Below are 22616 nucleotides of genomic sequence, written 5' to 3'. Positions count from 1 at the left end.
GAAAAACAGTAAAAATACGGTTTTTAGGTAAGCTTACTAGTCTATCTCGTAAAATTACCAATAAATGGTAATAAAAGTGAGATGGTAAAGGTACCAACGGACCTTGGTAAAAACGCCGAGAATTTTTTCAGTGCAGGGGAAAAAACAACCAAAGAAGAGGCTGAAGGAGAAGAAGAAGAAGGTGAGGGAAGTGCATTTAGAAGACCTTGGAGTTACGTGATTCTTGCTTAAGCGCTGATCAGTGAAGCTCCAGTGCGGAGTACAACTGGAGGAGCACAAGATGTCAACATGACGCCAATTCAGAGTCTGTGATTGGATAATGGCGGCGCGGTGCACGCGAAGAGCGGTGCATGCGACATGTAATGCTGTATGACGTCGATGACGTTGCTACGTTACGAGACGAGACGGTGACGTGATGCGAGAGCGTGCGTGTCGGACTCCAACACCGACACATATTGCATGGTTGCAGGAACGATGTCTTAGCCTTGAAATAGTGGCGAAATTTTTTAGGATTGGTGAAACACGTTCATGCGAGGGTAAGCAAGGGGTGTAAGAATTTGAGGGCGAAGGCGATAAAGGGGGTTTGAACCGTGGTGTCTAGTTTTTTAAAAACCGGGAAAAACGGGGACTCATCAGGGAATGAAAATTTACCGGGAAAATCAGGGAATCTGTTCCAGAAACCGGGAATCTCTTCTCCAACCACCTAAGGATAATTTCGTTTTCAAATTTGGCGGTCTAATCTGACCGAGCGCTATTCGGCTACGCCCGTCAGCCTTCGGCAATATCGCGCATGCGCAGTTGGAAACGCGCATCGATGACCCGAACTTGTATTTTCAAATCATCAAAATAATGTAGAAGCTTCCATTGACCAGGTAATATCAACATCAGGAAAATTTTTGAAATTCAAATTTTAATTGTGCGCCAAATAAATGGCTGTTAGATTAATTAAAATCGATATTCAAATTTCAAAATTCAAATTTTAAAATTTTTCGAATTTTGTCAATTGGAGGCCCTGAAAAAGTACTGAATTTTTACTGTCGAGACAGTACTGAAAATCTTGGGACTGTACTGAAAAAGGACTGTAAAAGTACTGATGTTTGGTCAGCCTATTTTAGTAGACACCCTGATTTCACACCAGAAAACACCGATTTTTAAAAAAAAACGTTAAAGACATATTACGGGGGAAAAAAATTAAAAAATTGGTCTGGCAACACCGGACGCAAGAGACGTGCACCGCGGCGCGTGGCGTGGGCGGCCCGCGGAGCAGTGCACCGGAGCAGCCGACATAATGTGACGTCATGGGACAGCTGGTCGCGGTCGAGGATCACCCGGCCGACGCGCCGCGGCCAAAGCGCGTATCTCCCGCGGCGATCCCGTTGGAGTTACGTTGTTTTGGCTCGGCGGGGTCGCGCTCAACGCGGGGCTTGACGGATCATCATCGTTGCTGCACCGACGATTACCCGATAAATCAGGAGTAATCCCCGTGCCCGACAGATCCCACCTCCTCCGTGAATAATGTCCCGTTCCTCGAGAGACTGTTACTGTTACTCGTCCCGTAAAAGTCGGTGACGAGGCGTGAATGATCCTGATTTTTCCGTTTGAAGCTATGTTTAAGAATCGATTATTAAGGTGTTCGTCACGAGCACCCTGTCTATCGATCATTTTCCATACTGCCGGGCGACGCAAAAACGCCGTAAACGCCATTTTACAGTTTTTGGAAACAATGTGTCATATACTGGAAAAAGAAAAAAAAAAAAAAAAAAAAAGAAAAAAAAAAAAAAAAAAACACATTGGATCTAGAGTCCAGACTCTTGAAAATATTGACAAGAGAAAGGACTCTTGATTCAATCAGATTTAAGCTTAAATCAAAAGGAAATCCGCTCAAATTAAGAGGCTTGGTTCTTAGAAAGAGTTCTAAGAAAAAGGACTCTTGATTCAATCAGATTTAAGCTTAAATCAAAAGGAAATCCGCTCAAATTAAGAGGCTTGGTTCTTGGTTTAAGCTTAAATCTGATTGAATCGAGAGTATTTTTTCTTGTCGATGTTTTAAGAGTCTAGACTCTAGATTCAATGTGTGTTTTTTTTTTGCAGTACATCGATTGGTTCCATTTTTTCAGATCGCAATTCTGTTGTCAGGAGATTAAAGAATTCACTTACCAATTTAGACAAACAAATTCAACGTAATAGAGGCATGTTTTTTTTTTCGAGAGAAAATATCGCATTCGAGTGCAGTGTCGATATCAGTATCGAATGCTATATTTTCCTTTTCAAAAAAACACTCCTTTTTACGTTGAATTTGCTCGTCAAAATTGGTAAGTGAATTCTTTAGTCTCCTAAAAACAGAATTGCGATCTCAAAATTAGAGAAAAATGACAAGTAGCTGAAAACATGGAACTAATCGATGTGATATATCGCATGTCGTTTTGACACAAAATATAGCGTCCTTCGAATCACCTGAAGCTGTTCGTTGCAAACACCCTGCACTAATAAAAATACGTGTGTTCATGTGTTACTTTTTGTTAGGGGTGTCAGGGTTTAGCCCGAATTGATAACTTGTCCTCAGAAGGCTTGGAGACTCAAACGCACGTGTAGAAAAGTAAATCATTTCATGACATCTATATGAACGCTTCTAGTTGACGGTAACGCAGCGTTTGAGAGCTGAAACATGTGTAGTATTAAAATTCAATCAAAATTCTGAAAAAATAGAAAGCACCCCGGTAACGACTCAATCAGTACTTGAATGACATTTCCCCATTTTCTGATGAGCCCTGACTGACAAGCGTTGTAAAGGGCTGGAGGGTTCACTTAAAAAAATCGACTGTTCCGTACTGATATTAAGTGCTATTATAATTGCGTTTGGAATTTCGGAATATTCGAGGATAGCCTTTTTAAATATGATCCCTGCAAACTTTCCTCCAGTGAAAATAACTGATTTTTTGAAATCGCATCGAGTAGTTCTAAATTCACCCACCAGAGAGCGCTGGCGTGCACGATCTCATCATCGCACGGTTTGCCGAGTTTTCCCGCGCGAAGCGGCAATTCTTTTTCATTTTTGACTTTTTTATAGGATGACGTATACAATCTTCTAATCAAATCATTTATTCGATTAGCCTAAATTTCATTCATTACGGAAGTAGAAAGGTTTGAAATTGAGGACCTTGCAAATGCTCCGTAACCTCGAGAGCATTAACATAGGGACTCCCCATCTGGCGCGCATCCTTGTCTGGGAGAGCATTATACTCAATGATCGTCTAGTGAGAGTATAGTTGCTGAAACCAAGATTATTAGTATCGCATCGCCCTCCTCTGGGTAGGTGCAATTTTTGGAAGCCCCTTTACTTAACAAGGGGTTCATTGGAACACTTTATTCGCCGTGTAATATCGGGCTCGGTTCACAGTATCGACTTTTCAGTCTGAAAGTTTGTCTTGAAACCGGGCGTGTTCGATTATCTAAGAAAACGGTGATCGATTATCGAAATATGTAGCTAATCGATCAAGCGATTTATCGGCAACAAAATAATCGATTATTAATCAATTATTTTCGAAGAATGCTAAAAATGGCCGGTTTGGCAACTAAAATCGCTTGAAGGTAACATCATTGGCGCGAGAGAACGCTATTTAACATGACTTCAAACTTCTGATTAATCGTAAACTATCAAACGATTAGACGATTAATCGGATAGCTGTTAATCGATTGCTTTACTTGATTATTGAGGGCTCGATCAATCGATAAATCAATTACGAATCGATAATCGGAACAAGCTTACTTGGAACTTCAGGAAGTCATATCTTCCTGAATTTCCGAGCTTTCGAGGCCTTTGCCCAATAAATCCAGATTTTCTTACTCCACGCATTGGTGCCAACATCTTAAATTTGAATTTTTAAAAGATGAGGTCTCTTTCCGCACGTTCGGTCCCTTTCGACCACGCCCTTCCAATATCGTACGATTGGCAATTAGACTGCATTTGTGACAAGGAACTATAATATCTGGCTCTTACATAAAAACACGTATAATCTACATTTATAAGGAACCTAGTGCCCAGTTTTCGAAACTCACCTCGAGTTAGGTTAGGTTAGGAGCCATTTGGCGCATCAAGTCCGATTTTTAGGCGCTATGGAAGATTTTTTAGGGCTTTGGCCTGCTTGACTTTTTGCCTACATATTACGGCGCATTTAGTGAAAAGTTAGACGCAAGATTTTCGTAACAGAACTAGTAAGTAGCTGTAACTTGGGGAAGACAAAAGCACAATGATGAAATCGTGAATAATAGTAAAGGCTGTCACTTGTGGTGCTAAAAATTTCGAATAATCACCTTATATGAATAGATGCGCCTAAATCCTCTTTTTAGGGCCATCGCGATAGGCCTTGGCGCTTTGGCGCCTGTGAGTTTCGAACACTGGAGGCAGACATATTAGTTCCTAATTGCAAAATGTAGTCCAATTCGTCTAACGAATGCGAGAGCAAATGTTGCAAGGAGGCATAATTACACTCTGATTTCCCCTCTCGGAATCATCGAGGCGACATTATGCAAATTCCTTTCATCTGATTCTCAACAATAGCTCAGAGCGGCCCAAACGGAGAAAACCAGAAGTTCCCCAGCAGCGCGGAGACAAAAAAGACGCAGTTTTTCGTTCCACCTTCACCTTCCTCTTGTCGTGTCGCGTTTTTCTTCTTCTTCTTGAGTCAATTTAATTATTGTAATTCGTTGTCGCCGGTGCCCTGGTATCTGTCCACGTCGGTTCCCAATTATTCCTCCGTAATTTATCAGTGGCGAGGCGTGAATGATCGATTATCGATATTTTACCGTTTGTAGATACGATGAAGAATCGATTATTAAGGCGTTCGTTGCGAACACCCTCTTTATCGATCCTTTTCGATAGGTTTCAATGGCAGATCAATCGATATATCGCGAAACACGCCGCGCCAGTGTTGTCGCTCGAAACAGTGGCGATTCATACTGGTTGGTATTTGAATCAGTGAGTTCGAAAACACACCAACTCGGGGGAAAAAACATTGTTCAGGAAACACCTAATACTGCGCAGCGGGCGAAGAAGTTAGTTTAGGAAAAACCTTTTTGGTGCCAAAGGACAAGTACTTAGAGGCTTTGTAAAGCACCAAGTTGAAATCGATACACCATGTTTGATGACAGAGAATTAAGCGTTTAAAAATGTCCGAGTTGGTGCGTTTTCGTTCTCACCGACTTTCAGATACCTACTGATTTTTCATAGTCTGCCCTGAAAAATTTATATTTTTCGACCTGAATAACGCTTGAATATTTATATAACTTGTCGGTACAAGGTACACTGAACCGAAAAAAGAAAACCGCACAATCGGATGGTCACCCGTTTCCCTTGAAATGGCCAAAAATTGGTATTTCCAATGAAATACTTCGATTTTTCCCTTTTCCCGTCGCTGTTTCGAGCACTTCCGATTGCAATTTCGAAATTTCCTTTTGCGTGCAGATGCTTCTATCCATGAGTGTTACTAAACCGTAAAAAAGTGAAAATCGGAAAAAACCCGAGTTGGTGTGTTTTCGAACTCACCGATTCATTTCTGGGTTTCGTACATTTGATAGCGCGCTAGGTTGTTCTCTATCGAGGACTCGCGTTCGAGATAGACTAATTTACATCGCGGGAGTCGAGCCCGAAGTACACGCGTCACGGAGCATCGATCGCCGGTGGAGTGCGACCGACGAACGGTCAGCGCGTGACGAATGCGTGACGTCACGCGTAACTCGTGCGTGTCATCGGTGTTTTCGGCGCGAACGCATAAATAAAAACGGCGCCCATCAGCGAGGGAGGTGATTTAATTAAGGCGGTGTCAATGAATGAGTGTCACTAATTGTAACTAATCGGAGGGAAACGTCGTCGTGCAACGTCGCACAGTGGATCCAGTCAATGGGAGACATGATTTATCAACTCTTGAACCGTATATCTTCACTACTATGTAATGGAGATGATGGATGTAAGAGGAATTCGCGATTCGACTGTTGATTGTCGTGTAAAAGTTAGCGAGAAACACGATGGTGCCACTGGTTTTCTCTGAAATCAACTTCCAAGCTCAAAAAAAGCTCTCAAGTTGAGGCCAAAATGGCCGGGATACCCCACGCTATCCTGAGAGTCCACCTCTACATCAAGGCAAACTCTCCATGCAAAAGATAAGGTGCAAATACATTGACAGGGCTGCTACTTTATTTGGGGACTCTAAAACTGAAAACACGGCATCACTGCTAATTTATTTGTTCCCTATCTTCGCATGGAGAGTTTGTATTGATGCAGAGGTGGACTCTCAGGATAGCGTGGGATGTTCCCGTCCATTTTGGCCTCAACTTGAGAGCTTATTTTGAGCTTGGGAGTTAATTTCAGCGAAAACCATTGGCACCATCGTGCTTCTCGCAAATTTTTAAATAAGAATCAATAGTCAAATCGCAAATTCCTCACACATGCAACATCTCCATTTTGATGTTTTGAAACTAGTTTCTTTGGTTTCCTCGTTAAATTTGCTTCAGAAAGCACCCCTAGGATCTAAAATTGTGACGAGGTTTTCGTAAAATTTTACTATTTTTGTGAAAAATTTCATGTCCGATTTCTTTCGGACTCTCGTTCCACTGTGCGTCGGTGATGCGGCCGGAAAGGAGAAACTCAAGTTTCCCTTCCCTCTTTGTGGGCTTGCAATGCGTTTACGTTCGTTTTCCGCCTTCTCGATTTTTTGGTCCGCCGAAAACGCGAAGTTGGATCTCTCGTTGACCAAGGAGCGTGTGCTCGATGCAGCACTGAAAAAATAGTTACACTTACAGATAAACATGGTTTTTTATACCATTGGAAACCCCCTGAAAATCAACTTAAAAACCAGGGTTGCTGTAGTCAGGGAATTCCGGGAAAACCAGGAAATGTCGGAGAAGTTTACAAAGTCGGGAAAAACTTCGAATTGTCAAGAAAGTATTGTCAGGTCATTATTATTTCCTTTCTAGAATGGGTTTGACGTTTTGAACAACAAATTTTGCCTGATAAGTATTTCTACAAATATTAATGTATTTTTAACCATCTTACATTTTTTCGATCGTCAGGGAATTTACCTAAATGTGTCGGAATTTTATTTTCTAGATTATATGGTAATCCTGAAAAACGTCCCAAAATTCGGATTTTCGAAACGCGGTCACTTTTGCGCAGGAACGTGAATCCGGTGATCCAATGCAAGTTCAAGTTTGGTCAGTTTCTCCCTCATCATTTTTTAGCTAATCCTCCGGAAAAAAGGAGAAAAAAATAACGAACGGAAAAAACAACGTTCGTTTGTAAAAGTGATCAATTTCAATCGCAAGTTTCCTTGTGGACGTTTCTCCCGCGGCGTTTTCAGATGATTCGATTATTTTTACGGTGATGCGATTTCCACCGCCCGGAAGCCCGCCGATCACTCATCTCGACGAAGTAAATCACTCTTGCTGAAGAACTGACCGCAGCTAATTGCAGTTTATTTTTATGTCATCGTCTTCTCTCGGCCACTGCACTTTCGTTTGGCTACTCAGATGGAGGCTGTTTTCGTTGTTTCGTGCCTCGAAATGCGATAACATTATCGATGCTTTTCTCTCCTTGCGTCGTGGAATATAACGCATATTATCAATTGAGGGGCTTGGAGGGCAGGGCGCATAATTGCAGTTTTTGAAAAAATTTAGATTCTAACGATTGGAAGTAAAACTAGTCTTAATGCAGATTCTTTGATAAATTTGCTCCCAAATTCCAATTTTTAAGCATCAAAAAGCTAGTTTCAACTTTCTTTCCGCCATAAGAATCCATGTTTTTTCGAAACTTCAAACACGTATTTCTTGAAATAGCGAAAGCTGCACTTATACGCCTTGTCCTCCAAGCCCCTTAATGAAGCCACCGCTATCCTTTTTCAACCCACGGCAATTTTCTACTTTCAATATTAACCGATGTATCACTCTGAAAATTCGGACTTTTGACGTCATCCACCAAGTGACATTCTTAGTTTCTCCCACCTTGCTTTCATCAGTCAGTGAGATACACATTTGCACTGGTTACTCAACGTGAATGTCCGATGTAAGCAAGGTGGAAGAAACCGAGGGTCTCATACGGCGATGGATGACGTCAAGACCCGAATTTTTCTAAGTGGTATACATATGTCGGTTAATACTGAATGTAGGGAATTGCCGTTCAGACAGACCTTATTATTTATAGCTAATCTACAAGAATCAAGCATCAAAATACGATTTTGTGACCAGCACAACTGACCCATTGCAGGGGTGCAAAAAGTGCTCGACCACGCGCCTGCCCGGGCGCTTGAAAATGTGAAAAAGCCCCCAAAAATATGAAAGGAGGGAAATTCTAAAGGGTCAACAGTCGAAAGATAACGGAAAACTGGAAAAGGTCATATTTTCATAAATTGGTAGGAAATTTTATGAAAAACCGATGAGAAAAATGTGGTGAGCCGGCGGGCGGGCGCGTGATAAATGCGGAAACTTGGAAGATTCTGCACCCCTGACCCATCGTCCTTCTTAAAGTTGAAAGACCTCCCTTCCTTCACAAATAATGCAAGGAAGCCTCGTCAGTTTAAGTATATTTACCTCCGTCGATCACCTCGAATCGGTAAATCAGCACGATCTCACGGAATGGCAGTAATCACGGTCGAAAAGTAAATTGTGAGAAGATGAAGAGCTCTAGGTCCTAAGTAGGCGCCCGAGCGCCAAATAAGTCGGTAGCTAATGGCTCACGACTTATCGCCAGCGCAAGGTCGTAAATTAGGATCAACCGGGATGAGTGAGGATTAGGCGTCTGTCGCTGGCGTCGTTGTCGAGTTTCCAAGTTTAAGCGGATATTTTAGCAAAGTTTCCGTTATCAGATAACCGAACACGCTAAGATTCATGTTGAGGGAGGCAAACCTGGCCAGGGTGTCTACAAGTCCGGAATTCCCGAAAAGTCCGAAAATAGTACTGATCTTTTAAGGGCGGTCCGGAAGTAGAGTACCTTTTTAGGGAGAGTATGGACAACTCGAAAATTTGGAGGTTAGGTTTGATCAGGTCATGTAGCTCTTGGGGTCCAAACGGGCAGCCAACCTATGAACTCGAATTATCCAGTGGTACTAATTTTCGCATTTCAACACTTTACACCGATCGAAAATTATATAAGCACGTATATAAAACTTTAATTTCGCATTAATTTTCTTAGTTTCATTGTTTTGATCCTTTAAAACGCTTGTTAAGAATGCGCTGTTGGCCCGATTGATTGATCTTTCAAATGCATAGGTTGGCAGCGGTACTTTTTTATAGTGATTTTCGTTTTTCACGTTGTCGCCTCTTTGGGCCCTAGGAGCTACATAAATCGAGTTGTCCTTACTCTCCCTATAAAGGTACTGATTTTTGAAGGGTCCGGAACAGGGTGTCTCCAAGTCCGGAATTTTCCAAAAAGTCCGGAAATAGTACTGATTTTTCAAAGGAAAAAGGATTTTTTTTTGTCCGGAAGTACTGGAATAGTGCTGCAATTCCACAAGACGGTCCGGAATTTTTCTCATTTTTTTGTCATGTTTGTCGCAATTTGAGCGCGAAATTCAAATTTCTGAAATTTCTCGAATTTCGTCAAATGGAGGTACTGAAGAAGTCCTGAATTTCTCTGTTGAGGAGGCACTGAATTTCTTGGGAATGTACTGATAAAGTCCTGTAGAAGTACTGATTCTCGTTGAACATGTTGGGGAGGCACTGAATTTCTTGGGAATGTACTGAAAAAGTCCTGTAGAAGCACTGATTCTCGTTGAGCATGTTTTAGTAGACACCCTGATTTCGCATCTCCGACCGAACGTAGGCAACGGTTGAAAGGAAAAGAGACGGCAAGACGGCAAAGCATCCTCGACTCATCCCGAGCGAGACCGATAGAGATCCCCCCTCCCCCCCCACTCGGTTCCCGGCGCGAGCTCCGGGGCCCCCCTGGGTGGGGGAGTGGGAGGCGGAGGCGCGGCAGGGGGCAGAGGTCGCGGGCGGCGGTCGTTTTTCGCCGCGGATTTCGATTCCGCGAGCGATATTCAATTAGCGGCGGCACGGCGCGGCGGCGGTTGTGGCGGTTAGTCGCGTCGATTCAGAGCGATTAGTCCGATTAGCCCGATTATCCGCGGCTAGTTGGCTCCGCGCTGCGCCGCCCCGCTCGGCTCATCGCGAGCTCAACGACGCGCTTCAACGCTCAACGACTCAATCATCGCGATGACGCTAGAGTACCTATATTAAGAGAGTATGGCATGGCCACTGGGCCCCTGGAGAGGCTTAGGACCCAAAAATGGCGGTGCTTTGTTTTGTTTTTGATGCCGCAATCAGACGCTAAATTTAGCACCTGAATGTGGAAGTCAACAGTCATCGCCCAACGGCTGAAATTCAGCAAATTCGAGTTATTTTCATCCAGATGTGTATCAAATCTACTCGAATAGTTCAGACAAATTCAAAATTGGTCCGACGGTTGCTGAGAATCGTTGCTGAATTTTGCGCGTCACGCGCAAAATTTAGGCATCGGGCCGATGACTTCCACATTCAAGCCACATTCAGCTCCCACATTCAGCGTGTGATTGCGGTGTGAGGATGGGAGGGGGGTCATTGCCAACTTTTGACGGTTATCACCAACCGCACTTGCTGCCAAACTTACTACATCAGAGATAATTTTTCTCGAAAATTGCACACGATTAGCCTTACAAATATGTAAAGAAGTCGCAATAGTGCATTTGGGTAAATTTCTCGTTACGACAAGCAAAGAAAACTACATTTTGAGTCATTTTGCATTACATTAGCTTATGGCGTCCGCCATTTTTGGGTCCTAAGGGCTCCATTCAGCCTAAGATGGCTGAGCCAATCAGAGGTGGTAATACCAGTGGCCATACTCTCTCAATATAGGTACTCTAGATGACGCGGTTTCGTCTTGTTGTCGTCGGACCGCCAGGGTGTCTCCAATTCCAGAAATACCGGAAAGTCCGGAAATAGTGCTGATTTTGTAAGGGCGGTCCGGAAGTACTGAAAAAGTGCGGCAATTCTGCAAAAAGGTCCGGAATTTGTTACATTTTGTGTCATTTTTGTCGCAATGTCAAATTTTTGACATTCTTCTAATTTCGTCAAAAGGAGGTACAGTAGACTCTGGATTATCCGGCTTCGTAGTATCATTCGGACTCTGGATTATCCGGATCGATTTTGCAACCATGTAACTACGTACGTATTCCGATAAGTGAGCGGATCCGCGGAGAAGCGGTCGCAAGGCATATTGCACCTGCAAGGCTGAAGGAATACTTCACGCATTGCGCCAAACAGTGAGGTCGGCGTGGAACGCATTAGCGCCTACTAGATTGCATAAATACTTCTCGCATTACGTCAAACGCAGTGCAGTCGGTTAGTTAGCCTAAAACGCACATTAGCGGCTACAAGACTGCATGAATACTTCACGCATTGCGCGCTTTAATCGTTGTATTATAATTTATCGTTGTCGGCTACCATTCACAATCACCATTCGTGTCGTTCAGTTTGGCGCTAACGTTTTAAATTCGTGTTGGTATGTACATGATGTATACATAATAAGAATACTGTGGTGTTGGTTGGGGGTGTTTGTGTTTACTGTTATTATCCGGATTTCTTTTTCATCCGGATCGGGCCCGACACCAATTAATCCGGATAATCCAGAGTCTACTGTACTGAAAAAGTACGGAATTTTTCTTTTGGAGGAGGTACTGAGTTTTTTGAGAATGTACTGGAAAAGTACTGTAAAAATACTTATTTTTGACCAGCCCATTTTAGTAGACACCCTGGACCGCTCTTTAAGATCCAATCGGAATTGAATGCTGATTGCAGGTCTAGCATCGGGATTTTCCCGATTCCATCAGGATTTGAGGTCAATCAGGATCGGAGAGAAAGTCGGTCGTAAAGTCAGGATTTGAGAAAAGTCGGCCGTCCGAAATGCGAGAGCTCCACTTTTGCATAAGCTTGTGTAGAAATTTTAATGTTTCTCCGCAAAAAATCAGGATTATGAACGAAGCACCAAAAATATCGGCGAGGCCATTTGCTGCCCAACAGATTGCGTGGAGTAGGCCATGACCAATTTTTATATTCGTCCTCAATTTGCATTGAATTTATGACAAATCTTTCATTTTTGGACGCGTCAGAGTTGGACATGAAATGACCTGAAAAGGTGATTTTTGTTTTAAAATATTTTGAATTAACGTAGTTTTCGAGTACGAATTCGATCTGTATGAATTAGTGGCGTGGCGTGAATGATCGATTATCGATATCGCGCCATTTGAAGTTGTAGTAAAGAATCGATGGGGGGGGGGGGGGGCGGAGCCGAGATAACGAGTGCGGGGTCGATGTCAAGCCGCGAGATTATGACGTCACGGCGGGGCGCGTGCCGGCGAGCGTCGCGCCAGCCACCGCGGCGTCGCGTCGCGTCACGCGCGGGCAGGGTTGCCAGGTTACGCCATAAAATGTGTATCCTTTAAACGGGTTTAAGTGGGAACAGTTCGGCGGCGATCTAAGGTGAGCTTCATTCGGTGATTTACACTTAATTTAGATGAAAATTCTGTCGGTGAAAAGCCCCTCTGACGTAAAGGCGTATCTCAATTTTCACATAAGCTCTGTTACAAAACATGGATCAAAGCTCTTTGGAGCTTATGTGGAAGTCGAGGTACGCCCTTACGTCAGAGGAGCCACAAAATGACTAACATTGAATGTATGTGGTTCGAAATGTGGTGTTTCAGACGTGAAAAAAACAGATAAACACTAGAATCCATTTTAAAAAAAAACCGGCGCTCCGCTTCGCTCCGCGCCGGTTTTTTGGGGGGCTTCGCCCCCCAAACCCCCCCAGGACGCGCGCTTCGCGCGCGTTTTTTAGTTTGAGTGTCCATTCCAGTTGTTCTGTCTTCTTAAGCGACCCGCGCGTCCACCGCGGGAAGAGTGTATTTTCCGAAGGGGGGGGGGGATCAATCTGTAAGGGAATGAATTAATTTCTTGAGCACAAGATAGTAGTTGCTAGAGTCCCTTTATACTGAGAGTCAAGACAATTTGAATCCATTTCTGATTGGTTCCCGTATTTTAGGCCTTCACAGTGTCACAAACGGGAATAAGATTACAGTTTCACCGATTGCAAAGATTATAATCTGGAATGGACCGGGAAAATTACGGGTTCGGCAAGGAACAAACGGAATGAGGGAAGGAACGAAGAAAGGAATTCGAGAATGGGCCGATCAAAGATTACGAAAAACGTTCAATTTCTGTAATCTTTATTCCCGTTTGTGACATCCATGAGCCGAATTGTCTTGACTCTCAGTATAAAGGGACTCTAGTAGTTGCGTACGTTGCCAGCGAACGCGCTGCGAAAGGTTGTGACGGTTAAATGGTGAGATTTTGTTTAAGAACAGATCATTTAACCTGACCCACTGTGCGACGAACAATTTGTCCAGAATCTTCCTTCCCCTGACCCACTGTGCGACGAAAAGTTTGTCCAAAAACTTCTCTCCCCTGACCCACTGTGCGACGATCAGCTTGTCCAAAAACTTTCTCCCCCGACCCACTGTGCGGCCCTGCTCCGGTCGGCTCCCCTCATGCCGCGCACCCCTCGCCTAAAACTTTCAAAGCTCGCCATTTTTAAACGGCACGGCCGATTTAGCTCAAATTCAATACCAAACCAGTCCTAGGGGAGAACTACCACCCGTAAAAATTTCAGCCAAAATATTCATTTTCGCTCGAGTTATCGAGTGGACAAGATTTGACCTCCCCCCACTTTCGAGCCCCACCCCTCAAAATCTATTGCCTCAAATTTCAATTTTTTTTCGCAGAATATTAGTCCTAATGAGTCTCTACAAAATGCAAAAAAATTGGTCAAAATATCTTTCAACTTAAGAAAGATATAACCACTCAAAAATCGAAAAATCTTCAAAAGGCGGAAATACATACATACATACATACATACATACATACAGTTAGTTAGTTAGTTAATTTTATTTAACGACGTTCAGCATCTAGGCTATTTACGTCGGGGACTAGGCAATTTTAAATTTTTAAATTTAGTTTCTTGAAGAGTTTTAAAATTTCTGTTACTACCATTGGACTATCTGAACACAAAGGGTGCATATTAAGAGGGAGGGAACTTCGAATTTTGATACGTGTGGCATAGGTTTTAGGGCAAGAAAGTAAAATATGGTCGATTGTAAGGGGGGAGTGTTGACAAAGAGAGCATAAAGGAACTGGAGATTTTGAAATTAAATGAGAATGAGAGAAAAAAGTATGGCCGATTCGCAGTCTCGCAATTTGGACTTCGCAGGTGCGGTGTTTGTTGAAGGAGGTGTTATCATATGGCTTAGGTCTTCTTTGAAGTAAGTTTTTGTCGTTGTTCATCCAGTAGTCTTCCCAGGAATCATTGATGTGAGACTGGAGCGCTTTTTTCAAATCTTGTGGAGGAACTAAATGTGTGTGTAGAGGGGGACTATTTGGATTACAACAAGATTTGGCAATAATATCCGCTGTTTCATTACCGATGATTCCCGAATGACCCGGGATCCAAGCCATAATGATGTTATGTGGTGAATTTTGAAGTTGAGCAGAAATGTCAAAGAGAAGAGGGTTATCTCCTTGATTTTCTATGGCTGTAAGACCAGAGAGGGAGTCGGACATTAGCAAAAATTTTTGAGGTTGCGAGTAAGTTATCGTTTTAGTGTACTTGACGGCTTCCAGAATTGCATAGAGTTCTGTTGTAAGAACAGAAGACAAAGGAGAGAGAATTTGGAAAAAGGACGTATTTTCTTCAAGTTCAATAAAAGCACAGCCAGCTCCATTTTCTGTCTTTGATCCATCCGTGTACAGGCGCCTATAACCATCATACTTTTCTAGGAAGTTGGAAAAACTAGTTTGTTGCTGTTGGACACTAATATCATTTTTCTTGACAGAGCTTAAAGAGGTGTCTATATTGATCATAGTCTGAAACCAGGGTGGAAAAGGAGGAATTTCACATCTAGTTGTTAGCAACTGTTTGATGTTATGTTTTGACTTGAAATCATCAAGCATTGTAGTGACACATTTTGAAATAGTTTTAACAGTGGCCGTATCCTCTAATTGTTTGGAAAAAAGAGAAGAATAAGTGGGATGATTAGGGAGACTCATAACCTTGGCGATATAGCCTGCAAGTAGTCTTTGGCGTCTCCAATAGAGAGGTGGTTCCCCTGCTTCTGCGCAAATGGACAGAGAGGGGCTTGTTCTAAATGCCCCCAGAACTATGCGAAGTGATGAAGTGTGAATAGAGTCTAATTTTCTCAAATGAAAATCCGCTGCACTCTGGTAGATGAAACATCCATAATCTATGGTTGATCTGATAAGGCTTCTGTATAAGGTGAGAAGAGTGATTCTATCGCTACCCCAGGTTGTATTTGAAAGGTACTTTAATATGTTCATTCTTCGTTTACATTTAGCCACAAGATTTGAAATGTGGTCAGCCCAAGTCATTTTTTGATCAAAAATTAGTCCTAAGTACGTAACTGTTGTCTTGAAAAAGATTTGATTACCAGAGAGAAAAATTTTCGGGGGTTTTGGTAGTTTTTTCTTTCTGCTAAAGATCATTCCAACTGTCTTCTGAGGTGAAAAGCTGAAACCTGTTTTGTCTGCCCAATCTTGAAGTTTTTGTACACAGATTCGGAAGAGTTTTGTGGATATTCTAGGGTTTTTAACATTGAAGTAAATACAGAAATCGTCCATGAATAGAGATGTTTCGACTGACTTTGGAATGCATTCTAAGATTGAGTCAATTGCAATGGCAAAAAGCGTGCAACTCAAAACACTTCCCTGAGGAATTCCATTCAATAATTCATGAATTTCAGAATAGATATTTCCTATTCTTACTCTAAAAAGTCTACGTTTCAAGAAGTTTGTGATCATAAAAGGAAGGTGGCCTCGGAAACCCCATTTATGTAGATTTTTGAGGATGTTGTATCGCCAAGTGGTATCATACGCTTTCTCTATGTCAAAGAAAATGGCGTATGTATCTAATCTTTTAAGAAAACCTTCTTGAATAGTATTTTGAATTTTAATGAGGTGATCGTAAGTAGACCGATTTTTCCGAGCTCCAGACTGGATGTTATTCCAAGCAGATTTTTGATTAAGAGTGTAGATGAGTCTCTTATTAATCATAGATTCATACAGTTTACAAAGGGTGGAGGTAAGCGAAATTGGCCTATAACTGGAAGGTTTGGTCTTATCTTTTCCAGGTTTTGCAATCGGAATAATAGTTGATTCAAGCCATTCTGTTGGGAACTGGTTTGAGCTCCAAAAGAGATTGAAGATTTTTAAAAGATATTCTTTGCAATAGGAAGGGAGATTTTTTATCATAAGATTATGTATCTCATCTGGTCCAGGCGCTGAGCTCTTCAAAGCACAGATAGCTTTATTTAGTTCTTTTAAAGAAAATTTCTGATTGTAAGGTTCTTGATTGTCTGAAGAAAAATCTAATTTTTCCTGCTCTGCCTCAATTTTATGTTGGTAGAATTTTTCGGAATAGTGAATATCGCTACTTACTGAGCTAAAATGTTCGGCAAGTTCCTCAGCTATTTGCTGTGGGTCCGTCAGAAATTCTCCCGTTCTAGATTCTAGAGAAGGAATATGGGTCTGGTCAGGTGACCCAGTGAGTTTTTTAATTTGAGACCACACTTGACCACAAGTTGTATGTGAATTTATAGACTGGACAAAAGTTTTCCAACTTGAGGCTCTGCTAGATTGAACTGTTCGGCGAGCTATTGCTTTAGCTTTTTTGTATTGAATTAAATTTTCAATTGTAGGATGTTTTTTATAGGTTCGAAGGAGTTTTTGCCTCTCTCTAATTGAGTCTCTACACTGATCGTTCCACCAGGGAACGGGAAATTTTGAAATTTCTGTGGAAGTTTGAGGAATGGAGACGGCAGCAGCGTGTAGCATTTGATCAGAGAGATGAGAGAGCATATCTTGAGGGCTTTGATTATTTTCAGGGTTTACATTAATCGAATTCTTGAACAATTCCCAATCAGCTTTATTTACCACATACATACATACATACATACATACATATATATATACATACATATATATATTCACATGAATTTGAATAGCATATATTTTCGTGATCTACGACCCTTGATCGGTGCTCTTCACGATGTCTCAGGTCTGGGTCCGACATCATGGGAGAATGCAATAGTGTATTTCCTTCGGAAAATACACTAAAATCATAGATTTTACTTGGGAACCGGCTTTAACTATTGGGAGAATCTTTGGAGTAATTAGAAGACTTTGGTGTAGTCTGCCTGGAACGTTTTGAGGAAATTCGGAGAAAACTAAGGAGTGTAGCGCACCCACTGACGCAGTCCGTGATTTTTTATGTTAATTAGTTACTCTCATTATTTTGCATCATAGAGTATGACTAGAAAAATGGGGGATTCGGGCATACAGTAAACGAAGTCGTAACTCTCTTAGTGGCGAGGCGTGAACGATTGAGGGAACGGAAAAACTCTTCTCTAATAGAGGGATTTGAATACGAAATATTAACTTACTCAAGAAGTGACAAAGGAGGTTCGGACTTTCTCGTGGCTTACCTGAAACAAAGAAGCACAGGAAAACGACGTTAAATGCATGTTCACCAAAGTACAAGGTGGAGAAATGGTGCTGGGTCCACACCATTTCGCGGAGAAACAAAGCCAAGAAATTCCAAATGGAATTTTTTTTTTTCCAAAATACAAGTATAATCGATTTTATCAATATTTCCTCATTTGAAGCTGTGGTAAAGAATTTATAATTAGGGTGTTTGATGCGAACACCGTGTTTACAGATCCTTCTCCACAGGACCAAATGGCTGATCAGTCGACATATCGCAAAGCACGCCATGCCGCTGGAGACCGTCCCTTTTTTCATGGACGGTCTCATTTGCGGTGATGTGGCGAGAATGATCAATTGATCTGTACTCTGGATCCAAGAGACTTTTTTTCTAGTGCGGGCGTGGCACCTGGAGCAATTGGAGCCACGCTACGGTTCCAGCACCTGGAACTTCGGCCTCTGAGTTTGGAACGGACGGTATGTAACGCCCGTAACTTTTTTTTTCAGTGTGTCTAACCGTTGAAATATTAGAAAAAAAAGCGAAGCAAATTCTACCAGATGCAAGTTATTATACGCTCAGCGTGGAATGGGAATAAATTTTGGCTTAAACTGGCGTGAAAAAGTAGGGCAATCCAGTTAGCGAGTCGGCCCTGTCCGGGAGGGAGTGCGAATTTATCGACGCCTCCCCTGATCCCGCGAACCCCGGTCGGGAGTCGAGTCCAGGATTGTTTTGTTTCAATTCGGTTTCGACACGCAGCGCACGCGCACCGCCACGGCATGGACACCGAAACCCCGGCTGCCAGACCCATGGAAATTTAACTTTTTTCTTCTTTTTTTTTCATCTTCACTGAACATTTTGTTTCTTCACTGGAAAAATACACATTGGATCTCGAGTCCAGACTCTTGAAAACATTGACAAACAAAAATACTCTTAAGTCAATCGGATTTTTGCTTGAATCAAAACGAAATCCGCTTAAATGAAGAGGCTTGGTTCTTGATTTAAGCTAGATTCTGATTGAATCAAGAGTACTTTTTCTGCCGATGTTTTTTAAACGCCTGGACTCTAGATCAAACTTTTTTTTTTTTTTTTTTTTTTCTTCAGTGTATTATTTTGACCTAAGGCGTCGTTTCTTGTCGACAATTTTTTTTTCCAATTAAGAAGCGTAGTTTTGTTATCTCGAAGTTTAAGTAAAAAAACCAGAGCAAAACAACGTTCCTTTAACTAAAAAAACTGACTTCAAGTTAAATCCGCATGGAATGGTTTACTTTTCTACATTGGCGTTTAAGTCTCCAAGCTATTCATCCAGCCGAGTAGTGCAGTGGCGTCCCGTTCAAGCATTTATCATATATGTCGGTCGGAACCTGCGGGCTGATTAATGAACTTGATAGTCAAAGCTCTAGAGTCTATGGCTTTCTCTATCAAGTTCAAGTGTAAAGTATAGACAAAAAGCGCAAAAAGAAATGGGAGTGGTCCAATTCGTTAAAGCGGATGGATGCGATAGACGAAGTGGGAAAATGATAAACTAATCATAGGGTCCCTCGTGGGTTGCCGCTACTTAGTCTATTACTTACATGCTTTGTCCATTGTAAACCCCCACTTCCACCAACAGGATAGCTGTACCTCTTCTTTTTTCTCCTTTGTCTATCGCTTTGTCTATTCATTTTATGTCAGTTTACATAAACAGCCTTTCCCTTGTGAGTTGCCGTTACTTAGTATATTTCGTACATTCTTCGTCCATTGCAAAACCCTCGCTTCCACCAACAGAATACCTCTAACTTTTCGTTTCTCCGTTGTCTATCGTTTTATCCATCCTTTTTTTCTATCACTTTAAATAATCAGCCATTCCCTTGTAGGTTGCCGTGACTTAGTCGATTCCTTACATTCTTTGTCTATTGCAAATCTTCGCTTCCACCAACAGGATAGCTCTAACTCTTATTCTCTCTCCTTTACCTATCGTTTTATCTATCATTTTGTCTATCCTTTTGTCTATCAGTTTAAATAATCAGCCCGCTGAACGGAGGGAGCATACCCGACGCGGAATAAGCTCCCTCCGAGGCGGTAGCGGTAGGCGAAACATCCGCGGGGTCTCAGGTTGGGGGGGGGGGGATCCCGGGTCCACTCGACCTTGCTCTAGTTGGGTCACGATCTGACCCGGGAGGTCAGCGTTGGTAGCCGCGACGCCCTCCCTGCCCGCCGCCCCCTCCCCCCCCCCTCTCGCGTCCGCGCGCGTATTGTTTCGGGCGGTAACGGCGGATTTATGGGCGCCCGACTCGGCGCGTGGCGCAACTCACGCCCTCGCCGCGTTGCCGGGCCCCGTGGACCCCGCGGTCCGATCGGTTCGGAGTATCGTCCGTATCCGTAACCGCACCTTAAATAGCTATTTAAGCTGGGGATGCTCATTTGGTGTGCATGGAAAAAGGATTGGTGATATTCTTACCTTACTTATATTCTAGTTGATTACTATCCAGGGTTGTCACAGTTAGGGAATGCCGGGAAATGTCAGGGAATGTTTAAAAATCAGGAAAACCTAGAAATGTCAGGGAATGTGAGGAAAATGTCAGAGAAAAATTGTCAAGACATATTTCAGTCACCAAGTTAAACCGAATGAGCCTCCCCAAGGCAAATTGTTGCTTATTGATATAACTCTGGGGTTTGTCGCTATGGAAGATTGATCATGTGTAGCGAAACCGATGCCTCGGAAAGTCTGTTCGAAGTTCAAAATTCTAAATTCTAGGAATGTTATCACCCTGTAGTGGCATACCGTCAGGTTTCTTGTGGGCGAAGAACAACTTAATCAGCCAAATCACATAACAAAGTAACAATTTAATCTGGAGAAAGGCTGCGCAACAAAACAAGAGATAAATGAAAGAAACCCGGAACGTTTCGAAAAATAGGACAATTTAAGTACTGCGTGCGAAAAGGGCATTTCTTGGTACCGGTGTCTTAGAATCTCGGCTGACGTTTCATCCATTATAATTAAAGGACATTATATGAGATTCGTTGAAACTTATACTGAATTTCCTGCATGATTTTACAAGGCGGAAAACGAAGAATTTCAGAAAATTCACTGATTAGTATCCTCTCTAAAATGTAAATGAGCAGTGAAGATTTTGAGGCATCGCAACCGAGAAATGACCTTTCTGCACCCAACGCCTCAATTTCATGTTCATCCGGACAAAAAAAGGCGAAAAATGAGTCGTCGGTTCACCGAAGTTTCGAGACCGGGACTGAGGGTTTCTCGAGGATGTTGACCTAGGTCAGGGCTCAGGTGAATCAAGTTCAAATCCGTCGAATCACAAATCTTCCACTCGTACAGGAACTCCGTCCTGAGCGCGCATCCCATGTTTGTTCTGTAGAACTCGTTGTGTAGAACTCAGATATTATGATTACTGATTACAGTGTGTTTCTTTCCCAGCGTACACCGGCGCTGAGAACGGAAAATCTTTTCGACGCACGTGATGAAATTTTTTCGTTATGGTTGCGAGGCGCGGTTCCCGCGGTGCGGTTGGGTTCCGTTATTGGGTCGGATTGGGGGTCTTATCAATCGTGGAAACGGAAAAAGCTCGTTCTCGAGTGGACGAGACGTCGCGCGTCCAGGATACGTTGACCTCCCTTCTTCCGCCCGCGAAGACGTCGCGTCGAGGACGCGGACCTTGGCTTGCCGTGCCGCCGTCCAATCCCACACTGAAGAACAAATCTTGGTGTATTTACTAAGAAAAGGGTAAAATTACCAAGAATTCAGGGTTCTATTTGATCCCAGTTTTTTCTTGGTAAAATTACCATCTATGGAATTGGTAATTTTACCGAGAAATCTCGGTAAAATTATTGAACTTTCTCGGTAATTCTACTGGACCTTGGTAAAAACGCCAATATTTTTCATCGACTGTGGTAAAATTACCGAGATAAAATGGTAAAGTTACCGGGAATTGATTACCAATAAAAGTGGTATTCTTACCTGGAAAAAACAGTAAAAATACCGGTTTTTAGGTAAGCTTACCAGTCTGTTTTGGTAAAATGACCAAAAATTGGTAAAAAAAGTGAGATGGTAAAGGTACCAACGGACCTTGGTAAAAACGCCGAGAATTTTTTTCAGTGCATTGCAGTGGGAGCCGACGCACAGTGGAACGAGCCTTTTAGGGAGGTAGGACAGGAAATTTTTGACTAATAAAACTGCGAATTTTGACGTAGATTCCTTCAAATTATGAAGTAGGCACCCCGGCCTTTTCAAGAACTGTTACGCGTGACTGCGACGCCTGAGTGTCACAAAAGCCATAGTGAGTCAATGTCAATGCTACAATGTCAAATTTAGTTATTCTGATTCCAGTTCAAATCATCCGAGAAATAGTGAGACACTGTGACTGCATGTTAGTACGTCATAGAATTGTGGTGCCATGCTAAGGAAGCACGCCGTATGAACATCCAGGCGTTGCCGAATTTCCTCTGATAAAATACGAATTTATCCGGGAAATTGTCAATATTTTTCTTCCAATTTTTCAGACTATTTTGTTCGCAATTGAATCCAAGATATCTGAAAATTTTGAGGGAAAATATGCATATATTTTGCCAAAAATACATGTTTTATCCGGGGTAATTTGGCAACTCTCGAGTGTTCGTACGGCGCTCTTCCTTAGCGAGGCAGAATTGTAAGAGTGGCACACGCCCTTTGTATACGGAAATTATGAAGTCGTAAATTAAGCGAACGGTCATCGGCTGTGACTCACGGGGGTTTCCCGGAAAGCCAAGGAAAACTTCTCTTAATTAAATGCAGGTTTAACTCATTACTGTGGCAGAGCAACATTTAAACATAAAAATAGCATCATTCGGTGTGAGATCATTCCGGAGCTTGAAAACTCGATAGCTGAACGGAGTTTAATCAGAGATGAACCAAGTGCGTGTATAACTCTGTTTGCTATCCTGGGAGATTTTTTTGGTAATTATGAAGAAGCAACAGTTTTACAACACTGTAATCACGCTGGTTCCTTTTTGCTAAATACAGTCCAGTTACTGAACACTCTAAATGGCAATCGTGAAATCACAGGATAAGTAT

At 42.4% G+C, this 22616-nt stretch overlaps 2 protein-coding genes and 1 non-coding gene across 3 annotated transcripts in view; 2 read left to right on the top strand and 1 right to left on the bottom strand.

Moving 5' to 3' along the window:
- Naa15-16 (N-alpha-acetyltransferase 15/16) overlaps positions 1-22616 on the top strand; it is a 255104-nt gene that overhangs the window by 41509 nt on the left and 190979 nt on the right. The window lies entirely within an intron of this gene.
- LOC109031706 (uncharacterized) overlaps positions 1-22616 on the bottom strand; it is a 73344-nt gene that overhangs the window by 7065 nt on the left and 43663 nt on the right. The window lies entirely within an intron of this gene.
- Positions 3213-3330, top strand: LOC140225557 (U4atac minor spliceosomal RNA). Its single transcript, XR_011900603.1, has one exon. It is a non-coding gene; the product is annotated as a U4atac minor spliceosomal RNA (small nuclear RNA).

This window comes from Bemisia tabaci, chromosome 9, assembly GCF_918797505.1.
Source record: "Bemisia tabaci chromosome 9, PGI_BMITA_v3".
In the NCBI taxonomy this organism is placed as follows: domain Eukaryota; kingdom Metazoa; phylum Arthropoda; class Insecta; order Hemiptera; family Aleyrodidae; genus Bemisia; species Bemisia tabaci.
This window is presented reverse-complemented; position numbering and strand designations above follow the sequence as displayed.